General features: G+C 39.6%; 1 protein-coding gene across 11 annotated transcripts in view; it reads right to left on the bottom strand.

Moving 5' to 3' along the window:
• Nucleotides 1-24,343, bottom strand: part of TENM2 (teneurin transmembrane protein 2) — a 3,953,434-nt gene that overhangs the window by 1,276,197 nt on the left and 2,652,894 nt on the right. Inside the window, exon 1 of one of the 11 annotated variants that reach the window (XM_016954576.4) lies at nt 3,728-4,216. The exons of the other annotated variants lie outside the window; for them this stretch is intronic. The gene's annotated coding sequence lies outside the window, so the exon portion shown is untranslated. Of the gene's footprint in view, nt 1-3,727; nt 4,217-24,343 lie in introns of those variants that run through there. 11 annotated transcript variants of the gene reach the window in all.

The following is a 24,343-nucleotide window of genomic DNA, read 5'->3' as shown; positions in this document are numbered from 1 at the left end:
TAACATTAATTTTAGGGAAAACATTTTCTACCTCCATAATTTTATGAAATCTTTTGGAAATATGAGCAGGACCTGATACATTATCCTCTTATTACACAGTCTTAAAACACCTAAAATAATTATGTTAAGTAGTGGTTTATGTTTGTTAAGGAGAGAAAACAACCCAAAATAATTTTTAAAAAGTCTGTTGCTGATAGTGCACAGTACTGAACAATGTGAACATTCCCTTTTTAAAGCAAAATATAAACCAGAAGTACAAAGAATACTTTGACAAAACTACTATTTGCTCTCAGCAAATAAGACTCATAAAATTACTGTTGCTTTCACAAAACTTAAAGCAGAGTATTATGTAGTTAGAAAATACATCATGCTTAATCAAATACTGCTATGTCCCCTACTACTGAGAATGTATCAAAAGACATGTCTCCTCCCCATCAAAAAAAAAACATATATATATATGTATATATATATATCTTGCAATGTTCCCTGAAGGTTGGGAATCTGTGGTATATACTATGAGTGCAGAATGGGGGGTTTCTCCTTGTGAGTACATCAGGGCTACTAGGAACCAGCAGTTCAAAGAACAAAACTGTTGCTTTACACAAAGTAATGAAAGACAATAACATAGGCTTTTCATGTTGCCCCCTTCAAGCTAAGTAGGGTGATGCTAAGTTGTGCCTCTTTAAGTCTGTCTTTCTGTTTAAGTTTTAGTTCTCAAGTGGGGAGGGACAAAAAGGCCCTTGGAAATGACCTTGACCATATTTCACCAGAAACCACTTCTCAGAATTAATCTGCACAGAAAGAAAACAATGAAAAAAACTAGCCAAACAGGTTTTCCTTAAAAACACACAAGTAGTTCAAAGTTCCCTTCAATTGCACAATGAAAAAATAGCAATTAATGTTAAGAAACATTCAGTAGCTGTAGCATAATAAAGGATTCACACATGCAGAGAAACCTCCATTCTTATCAAAATGAAAGTAGGAACTCTAACAATACAGCCAAATGTGATTGACAAGTTCCATGAATCAACAGTCTCGGATACCTATCTTTCTACATAGCCATCTCCCCAAGTTACCTTCTCCCCAGTTAAGTCCAATGCCATGCTGAAATTTAACAAGAAGACCAGTTGAAATGAAACTATCTAAGTTACCAGCAAGGCTATCAAGATGATAGTATTATTTTCATACATTAACCTGAAATCAACACTAGGCACAAAAAGTTAAAATAAGCTTAGTTAAGATTTAATTTAAAAAACTTAATAATTATTATCATAATAAACCCATCAACAAGCCACAAACACAATACCACACCAAACGATGTAAGAGTCATACAAATCCAGTTGACTGAATAGTAATCTAACCTGGCATCACACCCAAAATGTAGATATGTTTAATATTTTAACACAAATTATCAGAGCTTTTCAGAAGTTGCCAGGAAACTAGAAGTAGACAGAGGGGTGGGTGGGTAAAAAAAACAGCCTCAGTAGGAAAAAAATGTTCTTTAAATCAACGTACTCATAGTCTTCGAGTCTAGTGAAGATACTGAAACTGAAGCTAATTTTGATGTTTCATAAATAAATTCATGATCTGAATATGTTACATAACAATTAGAAATCTTGCCCCATGAGCCTAGCAAAATAAGCCCTTAGCCTGGTCAGTTATCTTTTCATACACATGTGTGTGGAATATGCCAGAGAAATAATACAGCTGCCCAGCATGGGGTATATTGCTCTTTGGTTTGGGTCCTAGAAGGAGGGAACCTGATGCTTTAGGTACCTTGGGTTCTTAGGATTGAAGTTTACTATATGAAATCATTTTTCTTTAGTACCTAGACAAACAAATGCTTCACTCAAAGACAACTGTGGTCTTAATGAATGCAAGCTGGATTTTCCCCCCCACTAACTTGATCAAAACAGTCCATTCAAAGGTCCATGAAAATATTTTAAAACAGCAATATTGCCATCTCAAGGGACCCATGAATAAGCTGAGCTTTCATTCTAAATAAAATGCCTTATTACTTTCAGCAGACTACAAAGGAAGAAATAAGCTTTAGGTCTTAGGAATTCTGTTCACAATTTTAAGAAAGGCTTTTGTCAACCCAGGGGACCCAGAACAGGTGAATTTGCATGGTGCCTTAGAGTAGGTTTTTTTCTACATAAAAGAAGATCTGACTAGTTGAGTTAATTTACAGTTTGTTTTGTTTTTTGGGGCTGAACAGCCTTCACTCTTTCATGCAGTTCTTCCAACATTAGTTAAGTTTACATTAAAACAAAGTTTAAGAGTATTACTGCAAACGTATTCTTGGCACATAGACAAGTTGCTGCTCTGTGATGTGGCAACCACCTAGCAGAAGGAGGGTTCCTTGGATAACAACATTTTCCCTCTGTAGAATGTATGTGTCTCAGAGTATCCCTGAACTGGATGTCCTCATCTCAGTTTAGAGTTCAGGGTTTCTCAGGATGATGATACATGTACAGAAACTGCAACCTGCTGTACCACAGAGGCCCCCTTCCTCCATTTAAGCTGCCATTGTGTTAGTTCATTTTTCCATGGCTTAGCAGAAATTTTACAACTATACACTGATTCCTTTCTAAATTGCTGATTTGCCTTTACTCACTGGCCCTTCAGTTTTTCTACTCAACTGGAACTGAAAACTTCAGAGGAAAAAAGCAAAACAAATAAAACATGGTAATGATCAAGAACCCTCCAAAGAACTTTAAATGATATGAATGCATTAAAGAGCTGTTGTATATTAATTTTTAAATAATATTTAAAACAGATCCTGGCAGCCAGAGTTACAGAGTGAGTTCTATTTTTAAGAAAAGAGTTAGAGTTCAATTTGCATTCATTATGCTGGCTATTTTAAATAATTTTATTCCATGTGTATGCAGAACCCCCCCTCCATTGACAAGATGCCACTTTAAGTAAGATCTAAGAGAGATATTGCTGTACGTGTCTCACAATTTTGAATAAAACAGTACCAGCAATCTCCCTCTTTCTCCATAGCCCTAAATTTATTATTAAGTAAATTTAGCAATAGCTCAATCACTGGAGCCCAAGACAGTATGTGATGCACTAAAGCACTTATATGTTTATTATCTTTGCAAGCAACATGGGTAGTGGTGTCTATTATTGCCTCCTGCAAATCTGTAGCAATGTGATGCAAAACGGCATTTTTAAAGAAATTCTCTTTTGGAATGCAAATGATTCCTCCTGCAATTTTGAATATTTTAGCCAGCATGTACCATACAGTAGTTCTGGAATCACTGGCATCTCTCATGCTGTCAAAACTGAGTCAAATGCATTGTAATCCTGGAGAACGACAACCTTAAACAGCAATGCAACGTTAAAATACATCCTAAAAAAAAAATCCCTATAATTGCGATGAACATTAGAGAGAAACCGGCAGTCCTTCTGCAGGGAAATAACAGTCTGCTCTAGCAATCTTTCCCCTCCCCCCTGAAACTCATGCAACTAATGATGACCTCCCGAAGTGCCGAATTTAAATGTTCCAGCATTCATCTGAGGATGAAGGAGGAAAAAAAAAAAATACATAGAAAACCATGAAACAAGTTGTAAACTGCACAAACGCAAGGAGAGAGAGAAAGAGAACTGCAGCTGATTCAGGAGCGATTGCAGAATGAGGAGCAACAGAAAGGAAACAAGAAAGAAAGAAAAGGGGAAAAAAGCCTTAAGCATTAAAGAGTAAGAAGTGAAAAACATTTACCAGCAGCTCGGTCAGTAGCTTCGCTCCCTGACACCATCTACATAGATAACTTAGCCTAGAGTCTTCGGTCCCAGCTCGCTTTGGAGCAAAATTCCTTCACTTCGAGGGGGCAACACACACCCTCAAGAAAGAGAGAGAGAGGGAAAGAAGGGGGAAAAAATAATCCCAAAGACCAAGACAGGCTTTCCCCCTCCTCCCTCTTACCCGCCCCCCGGACTCCCCAAACGGTGCTCGCTTCTGCACAGTTCTGCCTGCTGTGCCGCTGAGCTCGATGTTGCCGCGGCGGCTGCTGCTGCTGCTGCTGCTGCTGCTGGTGGTGGTGGTGCTGCTGCTGCTGCTGCTACTTCGGAAACGATTAGGAGGAGGACGTCCAAGCACGACCTGAGCCTGCGAGCCACCCAGGACCAATGTGCAACCTGCTCTGGAATCAAACCCATAACACACGCACGCACACCCAGTGACTCCTGCACGCGAGCTCTCGCGCGCACACACGCGCTCGCCCGCGCGCCGCACAACACACGCGCGCGCGCGCACACACACACAGACACACACACACACACACACACACACACAGCGCCGTGAGCCGCCCGCCAGCCCTCGCGGTCCCTGAATGGGGAGTGCGAGCCAATCCCTGGGCCCCGAGAGCGCGCACCGGCCCAGGCCGCCGGGGTTGGGTGGTGGCGCTGGGGCTGCAGCTGCTGTGGCTGCGGGGTACGCAGCCAGGGAGGGGCTCACGGCTGAGAAAGAGGGGCGCTAGGGACACGTGCACCCCTTTGTCTGCAGAGAGAACCCCAGCTGGGCGTTTCCAAGACCAGGAACTGAGCGCGCGAACCCCGGGCGGCTCAGAGTTCAGTTCGGCTCTAGGGTTAGCCTGAGGAGGCTTGGATCCCTAGCTGCACGCACCGAGGGATCCGCTCTGCACCCGATGCACCACATCTATGCACCACAGCTACACCCAGGTCTCTGCAAACAGGAGAGCACAGCAAGCCTTCGAGTCCTGCGGACGACCCGAGCCTGCTCTGGCTCTGACGAGCATGTCCAGTGCTTGGCTGCACCCAGACCGCTTCTTCCAGGGTTAGGAACGCAGAGCAGGGCAGAGCCGAGCTCTGTAGCTTCCAGAGAGAAGCAAAGGTTCCAGAGTCTTCAGCCGCTGCTCACCTGCCTCATCTAGGCTGCCCGGTGGCTCTGAACCTGCACCCAAGGACGTAGTGATGGGGAAGCTAGATTTCCAGACGTCAGAGAGGAGTTACTTCTCTTTTTTTCATAAAGGGAATCTTTGAAAAGAAACAATTCTTAGCCCAGGAAAGGCTGTTTCAGTTTACAGGGTAATTAACAGAAAATCCAGCAGGGCCTGGTGGTTTTAATAGTAACAGCTGAACAAGTATTGCTTGCTTACCATGTGCAGGCTCTGTGGAATGTGTTGCCTATGAATTATCTGATTTTAACCTGTTCAGACACTGTATGATCCACCCTAGGAGGAAACCGAGGCCCCAGAATGTTACCAACTGCTAGTATATCATACCCAATACATCAAGAATCTAAACCCTGCAGTCTGGCCCTCAGTCACTGGAGACAGGATGAGGAGTGTGGATGAACGCTAGGCAAGTACAGCAAGGTAAAAGCCTGGTGGGTGTTTGGGTGATAACATCCGCTGGCCTTCAAGCTGTACCTGGCTTGTTGTCTTCAATAACCTACAAACCTTGAAAAACTGCATGCCTGAAATTTGCCAACGTCTTAATAGTACTAATATTAATAATACTTATCTCTTGATTACATACTCTTGTTCATCCTTTAATTAGGTGCCATCTTAATCTTTAAAGGAACTCTGTAAAGAAACTATCCTACCCCCCTTCTACATATGAGGAGGCTGAGACTGAGATGTGGTGTCACTTCCCTCAAGGGACAGGCCCTGAGTGAAGACACTGTTTGTCCTATTGCAAGGTCTATGCTGTTTTTTACTAGAATTTGCATCTCCCTTAATTGCCTTCTGAATAAAGCCATGGGATGAGGCCATGGCAGTTACTTTTGATTTCATTCAAGAAATTCATTGATTTTGTAACATTCACTCATTCAAGGATATTTACTGAGCATTTACTTCCTTCAAGGTGCTATCCTAGTGGTGACAGGGGATGACAAGGGCATTATCTCTATACTCTTTGGGCTTATATTCTAACAAGAAGATGGTGATCATATGCTTAAAATGCTAATGAGGGGCATTTACTGAGGGCTTGCTAGGAATGCATTTCTCTCCCCTCTTCATCTAGCAAACTCCTATTTATCCTTCATCTATCTCTTCCAGCATCAACTTCTTCAGGGAAGTCATGAGATCTTTCTGGGTTATTACAGGTGTTCAAGGCATCATGTAACTTTAAAAAATTTGTGGTAGCTTCAGTTTTCCACTTGTGTTATGATTTAGCTAGTGTATATCTCCTAGACACACATGAACCCTCTAGACTGTAAACTCCATGGGGGCAAGAATGTGTCTCTTTTAATTAAACTCACTCTCACTCTCTACCACACACACACACACACACACACACACACACACACACAAACTACTCTTGGAATAAGAATAATAATTCCTAGGAGAGGGGAGCTGTTTTTATTCCCAATTCACAGATGAGTAAAATGTGGCTGAGAAAGATTAAGTAGCTTGCCCAAGGTCACATACCTGGATAACTGGCAGAGAAGGACTCCCACGCAGGTCTGTCTGGTGCTACAGTCCACATGACTAACCCCTGTCATGTTGTCCAACAGCCAATCAGACTACATGAAAGGGGATCATGGGAAATAAGGTAGACAGATGCTGGGGATGGCATTATGGGGGAATACAGAAGTAACAGAGATAAATCATTCAGTATAGTAAGAATTAAAGAGGCATGCAGTAGAATTTTTTGAGACAGGGTCTTGCCCCGTGGCCCAGGCTGGAGTGCAGTGGCACAATCTTCACTCACTGCAACCTCTGCTTCCCAGGTTCAAGTGATTCTCGTGCCTCAGCCTCTGGAGTAGCTGGGATTACAGGCATGCACCATCACGCCCGGCGGATTTTTGTATTTTTAGTAGAGATGGGGTTTCACCATGTTGGCCATGCTGATTTTGAACTCCTGGCCTCAGTGATCCACCCGCCTCGGCCTCCCAAATTGCTGGGATTACAGGCATTAGCCACCTCGCCAAGGATATTCTTAATCTACTATGGGCACCCACCATGTGCTAGGCAACTTGCTCAGATTTTTTTTTCTCATTTTAACCTTAACAATTCTTTTGGCTAAGCATGGTTATTTCCAATTACAGACAATGAAACTGAGACTCCCCAACAAACCTGACTATAAACTCCAGGGGTAGAGTGATATGTCTACTTTAATTTCCCATTTTATCTCATAGTATCTGCCAGCTAAAGTCACTCTCTGTTCCTCTCTCAATCCCTCTCTTACACACACACACACACACACACACACACACGCAACTCGCCCAAGGTCTTACAGCTAGTAAGTAGCAGAGTTAGGATTTGAGGCCAGGTCTGTCTTCACCGTTTCAGAGGAGGTTGGTATCAGGGCGAAGTGATGTCAGTGTGGTGTTGCAGTTTAGCCATGCTATAGTATTTGATAATGCCGGAGGATCTAACTGCCAGGGAGAGGTACTGCCGGTGCATTTTCCCCTTCATCAAATCTTATAAGGAATTTGAGATTCAAAGACTTAAAGTTATTTTACCAAGGTCACAACCAGTGTCACAATGCAGAGCTACATTCTAAACCCAGGCATCTCTCACTGCAGACGTGAGGTACAGGATGTTGTCAATGGCACTGGGGCTTTCCAAGATTTTCAGCAAATCCTGGCTAGGGGAACCCTCACTCAGAGAGGACATGCTGTCCAGAGCCAAGCAAGCCTTCTGCACCACTCCTCCCACCTGTTACCTCTCCTCGAGGCTCCACCTTTGTTCAGGCCCCTGTTCCTCTGTCTTTTCAGGCCTTACCTGGAACCCCATGCCTCACCGCCTCCCTGCTCATTGTCAGCAGCAGCAGTGGCTACAAGCCACGGTAAAGTAAAAACTGCATTTTGTCCAGCTCTGCTTCTAAGCTGACTGCTGGGCATGCTCAGTGATAAAGGGAAGCTTTGATTACAAATAGGAAGCTTTTGTTAAACACCTTTCCATTTTGGAGTATTACTTTGTAACTGGATCAGTGTGTGTAGCCCGTTGCAGAGATCCCTAGGCTATACCAATCAGGTCTGTAAGAATGAGATGCTTCCATATGGAAAAATATCTCCATCCTTTGCATCCTCTACCTTATCTCCAGCATTCATCTCGCTGTTCTGTCCTCTCTGTAAGTGCACACAAAGAGCATCCACAAACTGTATCCGTTCTATTTACATACCTCACAGCTACAGACATATGCATCCAGCTACAAATACATACCAGCCCTTGACTGTGGATTTGTTTCTTGCAATTGTTTGGCTATTAACTTGCTCTACACTGAAATGTTATGAATAAAGTGAAGTTTCTAAGAAAAGGTTAAATATTAACCTCTCTTTTCTCCCTCCTCCACCCCCCTCCCCAGAATAAATGTATTCCCTAGAAAATGCTTCAGGCAGCAGAAACGTCTCGGGGATTTTTGAAAACCTCTTCCTGTGTATAAGGTAAGTTGATTTTTGTTCACATGTGCAGTGCAATCCTTAACTCGTGATGAGAATAACCGGTTAAGAAAGGCATGAAGGGCAACCTTCAAGGAAAACTTTGCAGAAAACTTAAAGTGTTAGTTGATATTCTGCTGGGGCACCCAGGACACGAACTTTTAAGCTTTTTGAGAAGTCGTGTAACAGCTGGGCATTTTAATGTAGATCATCACAGTTATTCTTCATAGCAACTCTATGATCCCCATTTTATAGATGGAGAAACAAAGGCTTCAAAAGAGCAAATCAGTTACAGCCAACTCATACAACTAGTAAGTATCCAAGGTGGAATGTAATACCAGGTCTGTCTGCTGCCGAATTCTGTATGGTGAACTCTTCATTCTGCTGCCTCGAACTTCCAACATCCATTTGAACAGGGAGGCAGATGTAGGGAGGGGTGATGGTGACGGCTCATTTGTACTTGGTGTGCACAACACTTCGTGTATAATAGTATCATTATTTTCCAAGAACACTTAAACTCAGTTAGGATAGCCTCTCTAAGGGAGCATTATTTGTTTTATTTGGCAAATTAGAAAAACTGATGTACATGGAGCTTAGAGGGCAAAAGACCAAACAAAATGAGTGTCATTGGAGCAAAGGCGTCTGAGTTCTCATTGATGAGCCTTTATTCCCTTCGCTTTTAAATAGCATTGCACTGTAATTGTCAACCATTTCCCAGGTCACACAGTCTCAACAGACATTCTCATCAATTTTGTAAAATCCTTTACAGAGTATATGTACTGGAGAATTTTCACTTTCATCCGGATGGGAAATTTAGAAGTAGAAAAAAAAAAAAACAGATTTTTTTTAAATCACGGCAGTTCTCCATGTTTGTTTCCAATGTCTTCAACATCCTTTAAAGATGTTTTAGTAGATGCTGTGACTTCCCATTTTTAAGAGAGGTCAGGAAAAACCCTTGAAAATATAATCTCAATCAGGCAGATTAACCTGGTGCCATTAGTTCACTCATGTGGCAGCATTTGCATTTTTGTATAGGGCACCTTGCATAGAAAAGGGTAACCAATGAGATCTTGGTTCTATAACTTAAGGGTAGAAATCTTGTTTGGTATATTGTAAGATAATTATTTATCTTTCCAGAAATCAGTTAGATAAAAAGCTTGATGTCATTGTTCAATTCCCACCTATGAGTGAGAATATGCGGTGTTTGGTTTTTTGTTCTTGCGATAGTTTACTGAGAATGATGGTTTCACACATGTATACATATGTAACTAACCTGCACAATGTGCACATGTACCCTAAAACTTAAAGTATAATTAAAAAAAAAAAAAAAGCTTGATGTCTGAGAACCTCACACAGATGTAATAGTACAGTTTGAGCATCCCAAATCCAAAAATTTGAAATCTGAAATGCTCCAAAATGGGCAACTTTTTGAACACCAATATAACTCAAGTGGAAAATTCCATGCCTGACACCTTTACTTTCTGATGGCTCAGTGTATACAAATTTTGTTTCATGCACAAAATGATTTTAAATATTTTTTAAATAACTTTCAGACTGTGTATAAACTGTATATGAAAGTTAAATGAATTATGTGTTTAGACCTGAGTCCAATCCTTAAGATAACTAATTATGTATATGAAAATATTCCGAAAATCTGAAAAAGTCCGAACTCTGAAACACTTCTGGTCCCAAGCATATTGGATGGGCAATACTCAACCTGCGTCTGAATTTTAAATTCCAAAAACGCTTCTTCTTCTTCTTTTTTTTTTTTTTTCTTTTTTTTTTGAGACAGAATCTCACTCTGTGGCCCAGGCTGGAGTACAGTGGCGCGATCTCCACTCGCTGCAAGCTCCGCCTCCTGGGTTCACGCCATTCTCCTGCCTCAGCCTCCCGAGTAGCTGGGACTACAGGTGCCTGCCACCACACCTGGCTAATTTTCTGTATTTTTTAGTAGAGACGGGGTTTCACTGTGTTAGCCAGGATGGTCTCAATCTCCTGACCTCGTGATCTGCCTGCCTCGGCCTCCCAGAGTGCTGGGATTACAGGTGTGAGCCAATGTGCCCGGCCTCCAAAAACCCTTTACATAATTGCTCAGAGCCCATAAGGAATGAGAAAACAAGAGGTAAACTGCTATTTCTAGGAAATTAATAATAGTAAGAAATAGAATCTGATAACCAGAGGATGAAGAAGATAAAATTTAAATTTCCCATAAAAAATTTGAAGGCTTAATTTAATGTGTAGGTAAGGCTTCCAATACTGCATTTCAATAGCACTTCTGGATGTCTTCAAATTACAATATGGTAGAACAGCAATGATGTTAATGATATTTACGTTGAATCCATTCTTCAATTGCAGTGTAACGTCAAAAATTAAAGCCTGGATTCCTCAGCCTATCACATAAGGCTCTTCGTATTGTGACCCAGGAGTGGGATGTGCTTTTCCTCACATAAACCAATGCACTCGAACACATTTGATCAGCAGTGACTGCGTGGATAGGTATTTGGAGGCCATATCTACACAAGCAACATTGTTCTGAGTGATGAGATTGATTCGTTGATGGCTGCTGCTGGTAGGGACCTAGTATAGTGCTGCAAATGCCATGCATTTCCCCAATATAGGGCCAATCCACATTTCCTAGATCATGTCTTCTATCCTTTTCCCTACCTAGGCCCTAGTTAAGTGATTCTCATAAACTATAATTTCCTTTGTCCATGGTTTTCCCCTCTTATTTCGCCTCCATCTGGAACATCACCCAATCCCCATCAGTTCCACAAGCCAGATCCTCTTTCAATATCCCAATCAGGCATCATCTACTCCAAAAAGGCTTCCCTGAATTCCCCAGCCAAAAATCCTCTCCCCTTCTTCTGACGGTGCTTCTTTGTTGGTGTTCATCATGTCTCCTTTATATTAAAGTTATTTATGTTCTTGCCTTCTCTGTGCAGCTGGACAACAAACCCCTTGAATGCAATAACCCTGTGTAGATCATCTTTGAATCCATCACTGTGATTCACACAAAGACTTGCACTGAATAAAGTATATGATATAGGAATATATAAATAAATGAATGGCGGGTACTCAATATTTGTTGAATTAATGAACATAAGATTATTATTACTACTCGCCTGCAATGTCACAAAGAGATTAAGTTATGCTTTGTAGGCCAGAGAATAGGGCTGATGCTTTGGTGGCTCTATGAGTAGCTAGGCTCTAGGGAGATGGTGACAAAACACCAGCTCTAGAGCAGCTCAGAAGGCAGTAGAAGAGTCAGGAAAGTAGATGCTCATATGTAATAGGTGAAGCTGATAACGTGAGACTCAACAGGAATTTTTTTGTCTTGAAATTGCTGGCAGGTTAATAAAAAGCTGATGAGAGCACCCTGGATTAGAAAATGTTATAAAATATTTTGATGCACTTACTGTCAAGGGGCTCAGTCCTAAAATAACCTTTTGCATATGTTAATGCGTGTGCATGTGTGCATGTATGCACACGTGCATTTTCACATGCTCATGCTTGCTTGGATGAATAGAGTGAAAGGAGCATGCAGAGATTCCACACCATCTCCTGAAATGTCTCCAAAAAAAAGAGAAAGAAAAAAAAAAAAGAAACTGATGATTCCCTTTAGACGAAAGAGAAAACATCCCTGAATAAATAATACCTTTCAAGAGGCTTAATACATTGTAAAGAGCATTTTCACTGATTGGTAGAAATTCTTTTTGATTAATTAATTAGTTAATGTTTTCAAAGCATTTTCAAGATGAAAAACATTTTGCGAGGGCTATATAATTGTTATTTTTCCTATGCGCCCTGGCTTTCCACATTACTAGGTTTGTTTTTCTCTCCTGTTGCTCACCAAGCCACGTATCCTCACAGAGGCATGGTAGGGAATACTCTTAGAGAATAGAGACAGAGAGATGGGTTACTAATGAGCAGGCAATAAGAAAAAAATAACTCTGAAGATACACTTTTAAATTGTATTTGAAATATAATCATACAAGAAAATGGAGAGGAGCATCATGCTAAAAACTAGTCATATCCTCTACCAGGAAAATTCCTTTTACTCCCTTGCAAAAAAACTCCACGTGCCTTGCATGTTCCTGGACTAATACCTATAGTTTAAGGAATAACAATGACTATCTTTTATGAAGTGCTTACTATATCATTATTATTATTATTGGCTAGTACTTGGCATATATTAATAAAATTTTTCCTCAAAGCAACAGTTTGAGATATCGTTATTATAAACATTTCACACTTGTAGAAAATGAGGACTACGGAAGCTAAGTTACTCACCCAAGGCCATTACATCTTGGCAGTGACACACCCCAGCACTTGACCGTGATGTTGGGAGGAAGGAAAGGAGGAAAGCGGAATGAGAGGGAAAAAGAGGGAAGTAAGAGGGAGCGATGGAAAGCAGAAAGAAGGGGAGAGGGAGATGAACCAAAGATTCTCATTTTTAAAGAGTGTTAGAAATTCTGACTATAATCTACCCCTACAGTATCTGATGAACACTAATAGATTAATAAATAGAAAATAAATGAGGCCAACATGTCTTATTGGTGAAACTAATTCACATGGCAAAGGTGATGTAGCTTCATTTCCAAAGTGAAGATCTATATTCAATACAGCCTCTTCCGACATTCTGCCCACATACCCAGGCCCCTAAAATCTTCATTATCATCAAATGCCATGGCACCATGGGGAGAGTGAAGCCCAGGATCAAGGGTCTCTGATCTCCCTTTGGTTTAAAGCAACTGTATAGTATCTTTTTTTTAAAAAAAAAAAAAAAAAAAAAAAAAAAAAGCTTCATGATAGAGTGAAAAGAACAAGGGCTTCAGATGACAGCTTTGTATCACCTCAGCCCCTTACTTGCTGTGTGACCTTGGTCCTCATTACTTAACATCTCTGAATCTCAATCATCCTATTTACAAAATGGGGACAAAAAAGCTCCTCTGCTAGATTGTTGTGACAGTTATTTAATCGTGAAAATACATGGAAAGCAACTAGCAATGCCCAGAATATAGCAGGTGCTTCATATCTCTCTCTCTCTCTCTCTCTCTCTCTCTCTCTCTCTCTCTCTCTCTCTCTCTCTCTCTCTCTCTCTCTCTCTCTCTCTGTCTCAAGCTCATGTGGCCTGGCCTGTTGAAGAACATGCCAAGAAACTCCCAAGCAACAGGCTCCAGAGTGCAAAAAATGGTGGATTGAGCAAAGTAATGCCACTGAAACCCACTGTTCGGTTTAACTGTGCCTCTCCCCACTGCAGACATTAGACCATCCATGTGATGGACAAGATGTGTAATCTCTGAAATGAGTGAGCTAATAAGAATCTCAGAACATTGAGACCAAGTGTTTGGCACAAGGACAAAAGCGAAAAGTAAGGCAGGTGTGCAGAATGTATAGGCCTTCTCGGCTGCAGGTTTCTCACTTAAGGGGGAGTAATTAACAAAGCTCTTTTCAGATATGAGATGTAAAGATGCTAAATCAATGGAGGAAAGTAGCAGAGCAAATCCCGCCGTCTCCATCCACTAGCTAGGTGACCCCAAGCTGGTTACATTACTTTTTCAGCTTCAGTTTTTCTCATCAGAGAAATGATTCCTAAGCTAACCCATTGAAAGGACTTAGGAGAGTGCCCGAGTGTTAGCAGTGGCTTTGGAGGTGATGTAGAGGGAGCACTCTCCTGGAGAAAAGATGGGGCTTAAAATAAGCTATTCCTGCTGAGTGGGGCTGCCAAAGGGGAATGAAGGAGCAAAGGAAGGGCAGCAGTATCGAGAAGGATCTTCTGGACCGTGTACAGCTCTGCCAAGGAGCAGCAAAAAGGTTGTGATGCGGCTCTCATTTGTATGTGTTTTCCAGAGGCCTCCAGAACCTTCGAGGCTGTGTTCCCCTCACCCACTCCGCATTCTGAGAGGCACAGGAGACCTTGAGCTCGCTGAAATAGGAAGATATTGAATGGGTTGGAATTCGACTTCCTATTTTTCTTTCTTTGTTCTTCCCCAAAGCCTTTGAACACTTCACAGCCATCAACAAGCATCCTCAGAGAACTAACAGGTTAGGGCAGGTTAGTGCTCTGCCCAGAAACCTGTGAGGAGGCGAGTTATAATAAGAACGCTGTACTCGCTGCATCTTCCCGACCTTCTGTCTCTGGTAAAAGAGTCGACCTCCGCGGCAGGGCTTCCAGAAGCACTCGCGAGTGCCCTGTGATTATGTCACACCGACTTGGAGGAGCAGAATGCCCTTCATAGTGAAATGAAGTTGGAGAAATCAGAGTGCAGAGTATTTTTGGTTCTGAGATTAAAAGGCCTGTGTCCTTTCCTGCCAGCCAAGATTCCACCCCACCCCCCATCCCCAACCAGGAGCACTTCAAAGATATTCTAATAGGAAAGGTTGCCAAATAATTGTCAGAGAGGATTAGTATTATCAGTGACCAAACTGTGAGTCTTTGGTCTTCTGGCAAGCCAAGTGGAAAGCAGAGCCAGCTCCAAAAAGCAGTTTCTATGGAGAGCAGAGAAGTAGCCCTAATTCCGGGGTAAGGGACTTAGGCAGCATTTAGCACCCCATATGAGCAGACCACTTATTCCTAGAACAGACCAGCTATAGGGCACATAGCCCTCACTTCTATTCGATGATAAACACCAAACATGCAAAGTAAAGGCAAGCAATGCACAAAGTAGCCATTAAGGGATTTAGATTCGGATAGGTAATTATCCCGCTCCTACCCCCAACCTCATTCCAAATGGGTTCCAAACCTTTACAGACAGCTCTAACAGCCCAGAGCACAGCCATGGTCACTGGGAGGAAAAAAGAGAAGAAGGGAACTAGAGGCAATAATATCTCACTTGACATTTCAGCTGGAGAGAAGGTAGCGAAGAGGAAGCAAGATAGTGGTTCTAGCAAGTTATTATGTCATTCCACTCCCGGAATGTTAACACAGATAGAGAATGCAATACAAGTTGATTTGATAGCCTAGCTGGAGGAGAAAAGCTGAGAAAGTGAGAGACGACTGGAAGATTCTTGTTGGGAATATTTCCTTATCAAGGATCCCCTTTATGAGCCATGTTTCTCCTTAAGACAAAAATTGTATCCATGTGTTTCTTTCTTTAAATCGTTTTATCTTACAGATTTCATCATGTCATGGCTCCCTCTTGCCTGTAAGATTAGCTTCAAAGGGCATGTCTTCATGTCTTGACCTTTGTCATGTATTTTAAACCTACCATCAAGTATCGTCTAACCCCACTTTTCAATTATGAACCCTACGTTTTGATCACACAGATTCACGACTGTTTTGTAAATGCATCATTATCTGTGTACAGCATGGTTTGTTTCTTTCTTTTGCAATGATCTTCCTTTCTTCTCCACGTTTGGTAAACTATTTCTTTTTTCAAAGCTAATGTTAATAGAATAACATTATTCTGAAATCTTCCCAGATTCCTCCTGGAAGAAATCAGAATTCTGTCTTCTGTGATTCATCTTATATTATAGATGCTTCATCTTAATGATATTTGAAATTTTTGATATGATACTTATTGTGCTAATATATTGCTAAAATACTGAATCATTTGTGGGCTTGGAGTCTTGTCTTATTTTTATGGCAAATGGCTGCCTACAATAGGCAACCCATTATTATTATTTTTTCCCAAATGAAAATAAGATGGGTATTCAGAGTCTGAATATCAATCAGTTCATCTCACCTATTTTATAATAGTTACAATGATTGAGATCATGTGATCACAACTAAAGCACACACCGCCATCTCGTGGCAACATATATAAATTGCAGTATCAAGTCTTAAGATACGGGTAAACGTTATGAAATTTCTCCCTGCTAGTGTGAATTTTAAAATAGTGACTAGGCTGGGCGCGGTGGCTAACGCCTGTAATCCCAACACTTTGGGAGGCCGAGGTGGGCAGATTACCTGAGGTCAGGAGTTCAAGACCAGCTTGACCAACATAGTGAAACCCTGTCTCTACTAAAAATACAAAATTAGCTGGGCGTGGTGGTGGGCACCTGTAATCCCAGCTACTCAGGAGGCTGAGGCAGGATAATATCTTGAAACCGAGAGGCGGAGGTTGCAGTAAGCTGAGATTGCACCATTGCTTTCCAGCCTGGACAACAAAAGCGAAACAGTCTCAAAAAAAAAAAAAAAAAAAAAAAAGTATAGTGACTACACTAAGAGTTACCATTTTATGATCATTTTGGTAACAGACTCTTATATTGATGATTAGCAGATAACTTCATAGACACTTTTAATGCATTGGATTATTCACCTACTCCAGTTATTTTCAATTTTAAAATTCTATTCATATGCTTTAAATGGATGCAGTTTATTTCATGTAAATCTTATAAATTTGATATTTTAAAAGTCTATTTGCAATACAATATCTTTTCATATACAGTCCGTGCATGTGCTTTTGTTCCTGTAACAAATGAACTTACTATATGCAACATAATGCCTTAGACATTGCATTATGAAAAGTTTTCTCTTGGGTTAAAAGAATATAATGTCAATACATGTGCCCAGCACTTGACGAACCAGACATCTCCTTAAGTTAGCACATTTTTAAGCATAAAATGGTTGCTGACACTTATAACAGTGGTCCTTAGGCACTGTCATTGCTATTGATCTGAAAGGACCGTCAAAGAAAAAATTATATTTTGTGTAGTTTCAGGATTAAGAATGTGTAGTTGACATAATATATAAGAATATCATTTCCCAAGAATTAATAGTAATCTTTCTCAACCAGAATATTGTATCAAATGCAACACCCTAGACCATGACCACATAGAAAATTTATGGTATGATAGTTATCATATTGCTGCTAGACAAACATGAATGTCTTCTTCTACTATTACAACTCTCTTTGTGTTCCTCTATACAGTCTTCCAGTATTGAGGGGAAAGTATACTATGGATAAAATAACAAAGCTGCTGTATGTACACTGGCTGCCACTCAGAGTAAGATGCAGCCTGTGTCTCTATTCATATACAGAACGTAACTCCAATGTCAGGCTGCTAGAGGAGATAAGAATCCCTGAAAGTAAAACAATGTGTTTTGAAGATAAGAACTTGCTTCCTGAATTGCACCCAAGTCTGAGAGTTTCACTCTATATTTGTGAATTTAGAATTCATGTGGAGGCCTCTGTAAGAACCTCCATACCTCTGGTCTCTCCTTCCCCTAATCTGGTCTACAAATGGTCACCAGATGATCATGTTAAGCCATCTCTGTACACATCAGTTTTACTTAGGAGCTCTTAGACTTCCAACTTTCCACAAAACAAAATCCTAACTGCTTATTATAGTGATCAAGGCACCTGATGACTTGATCTCCACTGTGTGGCACCTACCTCACTATGTGCTATGCTCTATATTCCATCTATTGCCATGGGTCCCCTTTGCCCATCACCAAATTGTCTGTCGTTTCTTATCTTGATATTTTCCCCTATGCCAGCGCTTCTCAAGCTATAATGCAAATGCAAATCACTTGAGAATGTAGATTTTGATTCAGGGGGTCTGGGACAGACAGCCTGAGATTGCACATTTCTAACCAATTCCATGGGATGTCAATGCTGCTGGTCCTAGGATCACAACTGGAGTGGAAGGGATCTATTCCAAATCTCAACCTGCCCATCCATCTCCATTCTCACCCCCTGACATTTCTGACTTTTGAAATAGTGACTTATTCTTGAAATATCAACTCTGACTCTCTCTCCTTTTTAACATTTTCCCTAGTACCTCTAGTTCAGTGTTTTTCAACTTGGATGCACGTTAGAATTACCTGGGGAACTTTCAAAAATCCACCTGCACAAGCGCATGCCAGGTCCGTTAAGTCAGAAACTCTAGGGTGGAGACCCAAGGCATCTGTATGTTTTTTAACTCCTCAGGTGATTTCAACCTGCAGCCAAGTCTGAGAGCCAGTGCTTTTGGATGGAAGTGATTTGTTTTCAATACTTGTAGCTATTTGTTCTTACCTGTGTTGAACTTGAACTTACTGTAAACTATTCTTGTCTTCATAAATACCTTGCTTTTCCTGCTAGCCTGCATGCATTTTGAGACTAGGATGTTTGCCATGTCTTGGCAGGTGGAATACCTTAGCACTTATTCAAGGGCTGTTGGGTCAGAGTCCCTGTGTTTGATTCCCAGATCTGCACATACAGCCTTGCCATGCACCATCTTGGTGTCCTTGGGCTTATAGTTTAAGCTGTCTATGCGTTAGTTTTCATCTCTATACGTTGGAAATAATAATGGCAGTTGCATCATCAGGTATTTTTAAAGAATAAGATAAGGCATATGAAACGCTAAGTGAGTACTGGCTCACAGTGTCTACTCAATAAATGCTAGCCATTATTATTATTAATTAGCCTTCTTTGTATGTCTCACATTGTACAACATAGCAGTAAGCAGTCAATAATCATTTGCTGGATGAATAAGTCAATAAATGATGGAGAATAAATCATATTTAATTGCTCTAAAATAAACCCAGAGCAGTCAGCCTTCTACTGAAAAATTCATGTTAATGAATGTTAACTGTTTACAAGTGCTTGTAGGTACCTCTATGGCCATTAGCCTAGTGAATTCAAATCTGAGAAAAGATAGAGGTTCTCCTCACAATGGAAGAAATCTGACAAAAGATAATAATGACCAAGTCTCCACAAATGCTTTAAAGTTATTCTCAGTAGCATGTTCCCACTCAAATGTATTAAGCCTATTAACATATATTTAAAAGGTTACATTGAACATATTATTTTCTGTAGGACACCTTTACAACCCAACCCAAGCCAAGAACTTGCTGAATTTCATAATCCCAAAAACATGTGAATATCTGTCCTTTAGGAATGAGCAGTGCTTTGCCTTCCATTGGAGGGACATTGTCTTGGCCACCACAAGTGTAAACAGCTCAGCTTTATAATGATTCTTATGTCAACAGAGCATTTCATTACCACTGAACAGTAAAGCAGGTAGGTGACTGAAGAGTGCGAGACATAATACATAATGCGATGGAGCGGGTGAAGTCTGCCTATTACCAGTGTGAACAGAGGCCTTTTGTTGGAATCCATCCTGGTGGAATGAATAGCCTCTGTTATGTTTATTGATTACACCCGAAGTACTGAGGTAGAGGTGGCTGGAGCTGCCCAGAAAAATAGTCAGATGCCATTGTGTGCCTTTCATTTTGGCAAGGCCAGATAATCAGTCAGAAATTCACTTTTAAACGCTAAACAGAATGTTCAATAGTCTTACATCTCACAAGAATAAAATCAAGCAGAAAAAGAAATGTCTTAAGTCACTTGTATTTGAGAACTTTTCACTAACTCTGTGGCTGCCATCCTAGCCCACAGTACCATTGACCTTTGCCTGAAGAGCTGCTACAAGGCCCCCTTGGCCCCACTTTCTTCCTACACAGTCAATATACTCTTAAAAATTCTATCTGATCATGGCACTGTCTCACTTACAGCCCTCCAATGACTTCCTATTATAGTTTGAATAAGATCCAGACTCCTTGGTGGTCTTACTAGTTCTCAAATGGTCCAGCCTTGCTTAATCGTTTGACCTCCTCCCAGGCTGTGTGGATCACCACAAGGCCCTGCGGGCTCTTCCTGCTCCTGACAACTTCAAACTGATTTCTCCTTATCAACTGACTTTTCCCTTTTACACTTTCCTGGAGTACCCTCCTTAGATTTTGCAGATCTTGTCCCTCATCCAGTCCTCCCCTCCATTACTATCCCATTACTATCCTTTATATTCTTCATAGAAGTTATCATCATCATCAAGTACTTTATAATTGTATTTGTTCATTTGTTAAGCATCCTTTTTTTTAAAACCGAAGTTTGTTCACCTTTAAAGATCTTTGGCCTCAGGTAGCACTGAACACAACATAAGGAGTGAACACTACATAGTTTTGTTTAAGTAAATGAATGAAATTAGCGGCTTACTTACCTTTACACAAACTATGTTTTTCACACACAACATGCATTAACATCAGTATTTTGACCCAAACCATAACCCTCTCCTCTTCAGAAATAAATAAATAAATATTACTTCAGGAAAAATTTCTATACCTAAATGAGAATGATTTTCCTTTTGGTAGCACTATTTTATATATATATATATATATATATATATATATATATATATATATATATATATTTTATGTTATTGTCATTGAAAAACACTAAGATTTGTTATCAACAAAAGCAAAAACAAAGAGACATCATGCCTAGTTCTCCTTTATTATTATATATTATGATATTTCCAAATGGAATCTTACAATACCTGGTTTTTTGTGAGTGGCTTTTGATTTTTTCATTTAGCGTAATGTTTCCAAGATTCATCTATGTTGTAGCACCACTGGTACTTCTTCATTTCTTTTTATTGCTAAATAATATTCCATTGATTGGTTATACAATGTTTTGTTGATCCATTCATCAGTTGATGCCCTTCTGGGTTGTTTACACTTCTTGACTAATGTGAATAATGTTGCTATGAACATTTCTGTGAAAGTTTTTGTGTAGATGTGTTGTCATTTATCTTGTATATAGACCTAGGAGGGAAACGGCTGGGTCATAGGGTAACTATAAGTTTAACTCTTTGAGGCAAGCTGTTTTTTAAAGTGATTGCACTATTTCAGATTTCCACCACCAATGTATGAAGGTTCTAATTTCTCCACATCCTTATCAACATTTGTGCTTGTCTATCTTTTTTAGTATGTCCATCTCATGAGTGTGAGGTGAGACTTCATTGTGGCTTTGATTTTCATTTCCCTAATTAATAATGTGGCATCTTTTAATGTGTTTCTTGGTTGTACATATTCTTTGGAGAAATGTCTATCCTGATCTCTTATCCACTCTTTAATTGGATTATTTTTCTTTTTATTATTGAATTTCTAGAGTTTTTTACATATTCTGAATATAAGTCATCAGATGAATGATTTCTCTCATTTTGTGGAGTTTTTTCTTTTTTACTTTCTTGTTGGTGTCCTTTGAAGCACAATTTAAAAAAAAAAGTTTTGATGAGGTCTAATTTAATCGTTTGTTGTTATTTGTTATATCTAAGAAACCATTAACAACCCAGTCTCACAAAGGTTTACTCTATATTTTCTTTTAGGATTTTTATAGTTTTAGCACTGACGTTTAGCCTACGATTAACTTTGAGTTAAATTTTGTGTATAGTATGAGGTACTGGTCCAACTTCATTCTTTTGCATGTGGACATCCAGTTGTCCTAGCACCATTAGTCAAAAAATACCTTTCTTTCCCCTGTTAAACTGTCTTGCCACCTGTACAGAAAATCACTTGGCCATAAGAATATGAGTTTATTTCTTGAATCTTCTATTCTATTGATCTATGTGTCTATCCTCATGCCAGTTCCACATTGTTTTGAGTATTTCAAGCTTTGCAGTATAAATTTTGAAATCAGGAAGTGTGAGTTTTTCAAATTTGTTCTTCTTTTACAAAATTATTTTGGCTCTTCTGGGTCCCTTGCATTTCCAAAGGAATTTTTGGATCCAGTTTTGACATTCTGAAGAGAAAAAAAAAAAAAGCAAGCTGGGATTTTGACGGGGATTGTGTTGAATCTGTAGATCAATTTGAGGAATATTGCATTCTTAACTATATTCATTCTTTTGATCCATAACCATTGGGTGTCTTTCCATTAACTTAGTTCTTTGTTAATCTCTGTCAACATTATTTTGTAGCTTTCAGTGTATGTATCTTATACTCCAATTGATACAATTATTCCTAATTATTTTATTCCTTTAGATGCTATTGAAAATGGAATTGTTCCCTTAATTTAATTTTTACAGATATATCCAAAATTTAATATATTGAACATAAATGATTTAGTCAATTGCCTTTCAAAGAAATATAACAGATAGCTGATTTTGTGCAAATTTGTATAACGCCAAGGATGTTGTTCATTTTTAACTTCTACCATTGTACTCTTGTTGCCAAATAAGAAAATTAGGCAACAACAGCTGAAGAAGTTAAACTAGGAACATATCTCCAATAGACAGTAAGATGCAGATGTTTAAGTAAGATGCTAAAAATGATATGGGTTAAACTCTCTCTTTATTTTAGGTAACATGCATGGCTGACAGTATATACTCTCATGTGAGGTTCTGACACACACAATCTTCCTGACAGGATTTATTAATTAGAAAGGAAAAGGGGTTTTTAAAAATTGCAGCAAATTTTATAGAAAGCATAAAAATAAATTTAGCCTTCAAAGTATATTTCAAGACAAGTCTATGGACATGATATTTTGAAACACAATGCATTTTTTAATATTATGTTGAGTGATGTTATTTATTATAAGAATTTTACTTAATGATATTGCTGTCCCAGTGATATATTTTATATACTTTACTTACCGAAGCATTGTTCCCTTCAAGCTTTAAAGTTTTGGAGAAACCAACTCTAGAGTCTTGTTTTTTAACTTTAATTGGTAATGTAGCCTCAATACTTTTTAAACATTCAAATGAAAATACTGTTGCAAATCAGGCTTCTGGCAGTGGTCTGACCTCTCTGGTCATTGTTTTATACTTTTGTTTTCTTCTAACATTATGGAAGGAGAGGCAGGTGTGTTAGGGATATACAGCTGTGTTATTTCTTGAAACAGCTGGCGCCAAGTTGTCAAAAGAAAAGCTCTCATTTCCAAATATTGCAAGCCTTGTGTAAGTAGACATAATGTAAGCTATGTACCCACAGTTATTGATTCTGCTCATTGACAGCTGAGGTGTTTAATATATCCATCCCCTTTGTAATGCCATTTTAAAACTCTTTGAGGATTAGGAAGGCGGTTTTCTCAAAGGTATTCTTGAGAGAGCAAAGGCCAACTAGCCCTGTAGTTGTGAGGGCTCTGACAGAAACTTAAGTGAGGAAAATGGAGCAGAGAAGCTAGCAGATATGTTCTAACCTGCCACAAATAATGATTTTTAAAAAGCCCCAGAAGAATGCGCTTTGCTACTTTACATAATGCTATAATGCATTAACTCATGTAGTATGACTGGTGAAAGTTTATTTATTCATTTATTTCTGCCGCAGGCAAATACCGGATAAATGCTTACAATAGCAGGTTAGCAGGTGTTTCAGCTACAGCCATTAGTAAGTACCTCCTTGATGTACAGGAATTGTTTGACTGCTTGCCTAGTTCTAGCCCACGTGGAAATTGTCAAAGCCTTTAGCGATTTGCAGAAAATAAAAATAAAAAAAGACCAAGATTTGATGCTGTAGTATTTAGATCAATAAAGGATTTACTACATTCATGCTTGGATAATCAGCTCACAATGGAATGTGCCAGATGCATAGTCTGCACAATCTATACATCAAGAAATTCTTACTCATCTTCACCATCAATGCATCTTTTCAATTATTTATTTATTTGGAAAAGTATTCTGAGATAGTCTTCAACTGCCTCACTAACTGTACCCTATGCTAATAAATTTTAGATACTTCTTCAGCAGTTCACTTGTACTATTTTGTGTAATATACCTTCAGGCTACTGAGTGCATCTATAGGTTTCCCTCTCTCCATGATTTGTCATCCTGTGTGCTTAGCAGATCAGTGAACTGAACTGATGCAAATGAGGCTTGAAATGTTAAACACAACTTGTAATATCAAAGGTTTTCATATCAAATAATTTTGTTCCTAGAGAATCCTAGGGAGATTAAGGATGCACATGGTGTCTAAAATGTCCACCATTTACATGAAATATCCCAGCAGTAGATGGATAATTACCAGCTCACACTAGGAATACAAAGAAAACACAGCCAGTTTATCCTGTCCATGTAAACAGACTGGGGAGTTTTTCTGGGAATTAGGTCCATATAAAACTTACTGAATACAGAACCAAAAATAACTGCAGACATCTGTCTGATACAAGCTTTTATGATCGGGCCTTGAGGTAGTATTTTCCTTACAACTACAGTTGCAACAATTTTCTAAGCCCAGCTGAGAAGCAAAATGTGTAAGGCTGAGCTTTTAAACTAGCCACTGTCAACTTATCT

Source organism: Pan troglodytes, chromosome 4, assembly GCF_028858775.2.
Source record: "Pan troglodytes isolate AG18354 chromosome 4, NHGRI_mPanTro3-v2.0_pri, whole genome shotgun sequence".
NCBI classification, from domain to species: Eukaryota; Metazoa; Chordata; class Mammalia; order Primates; family Hominidae; genus Pan; species Pan troglodytes.
This window is presented reverse-complemented; position numbering and strand designations above follow the sequence as displayed.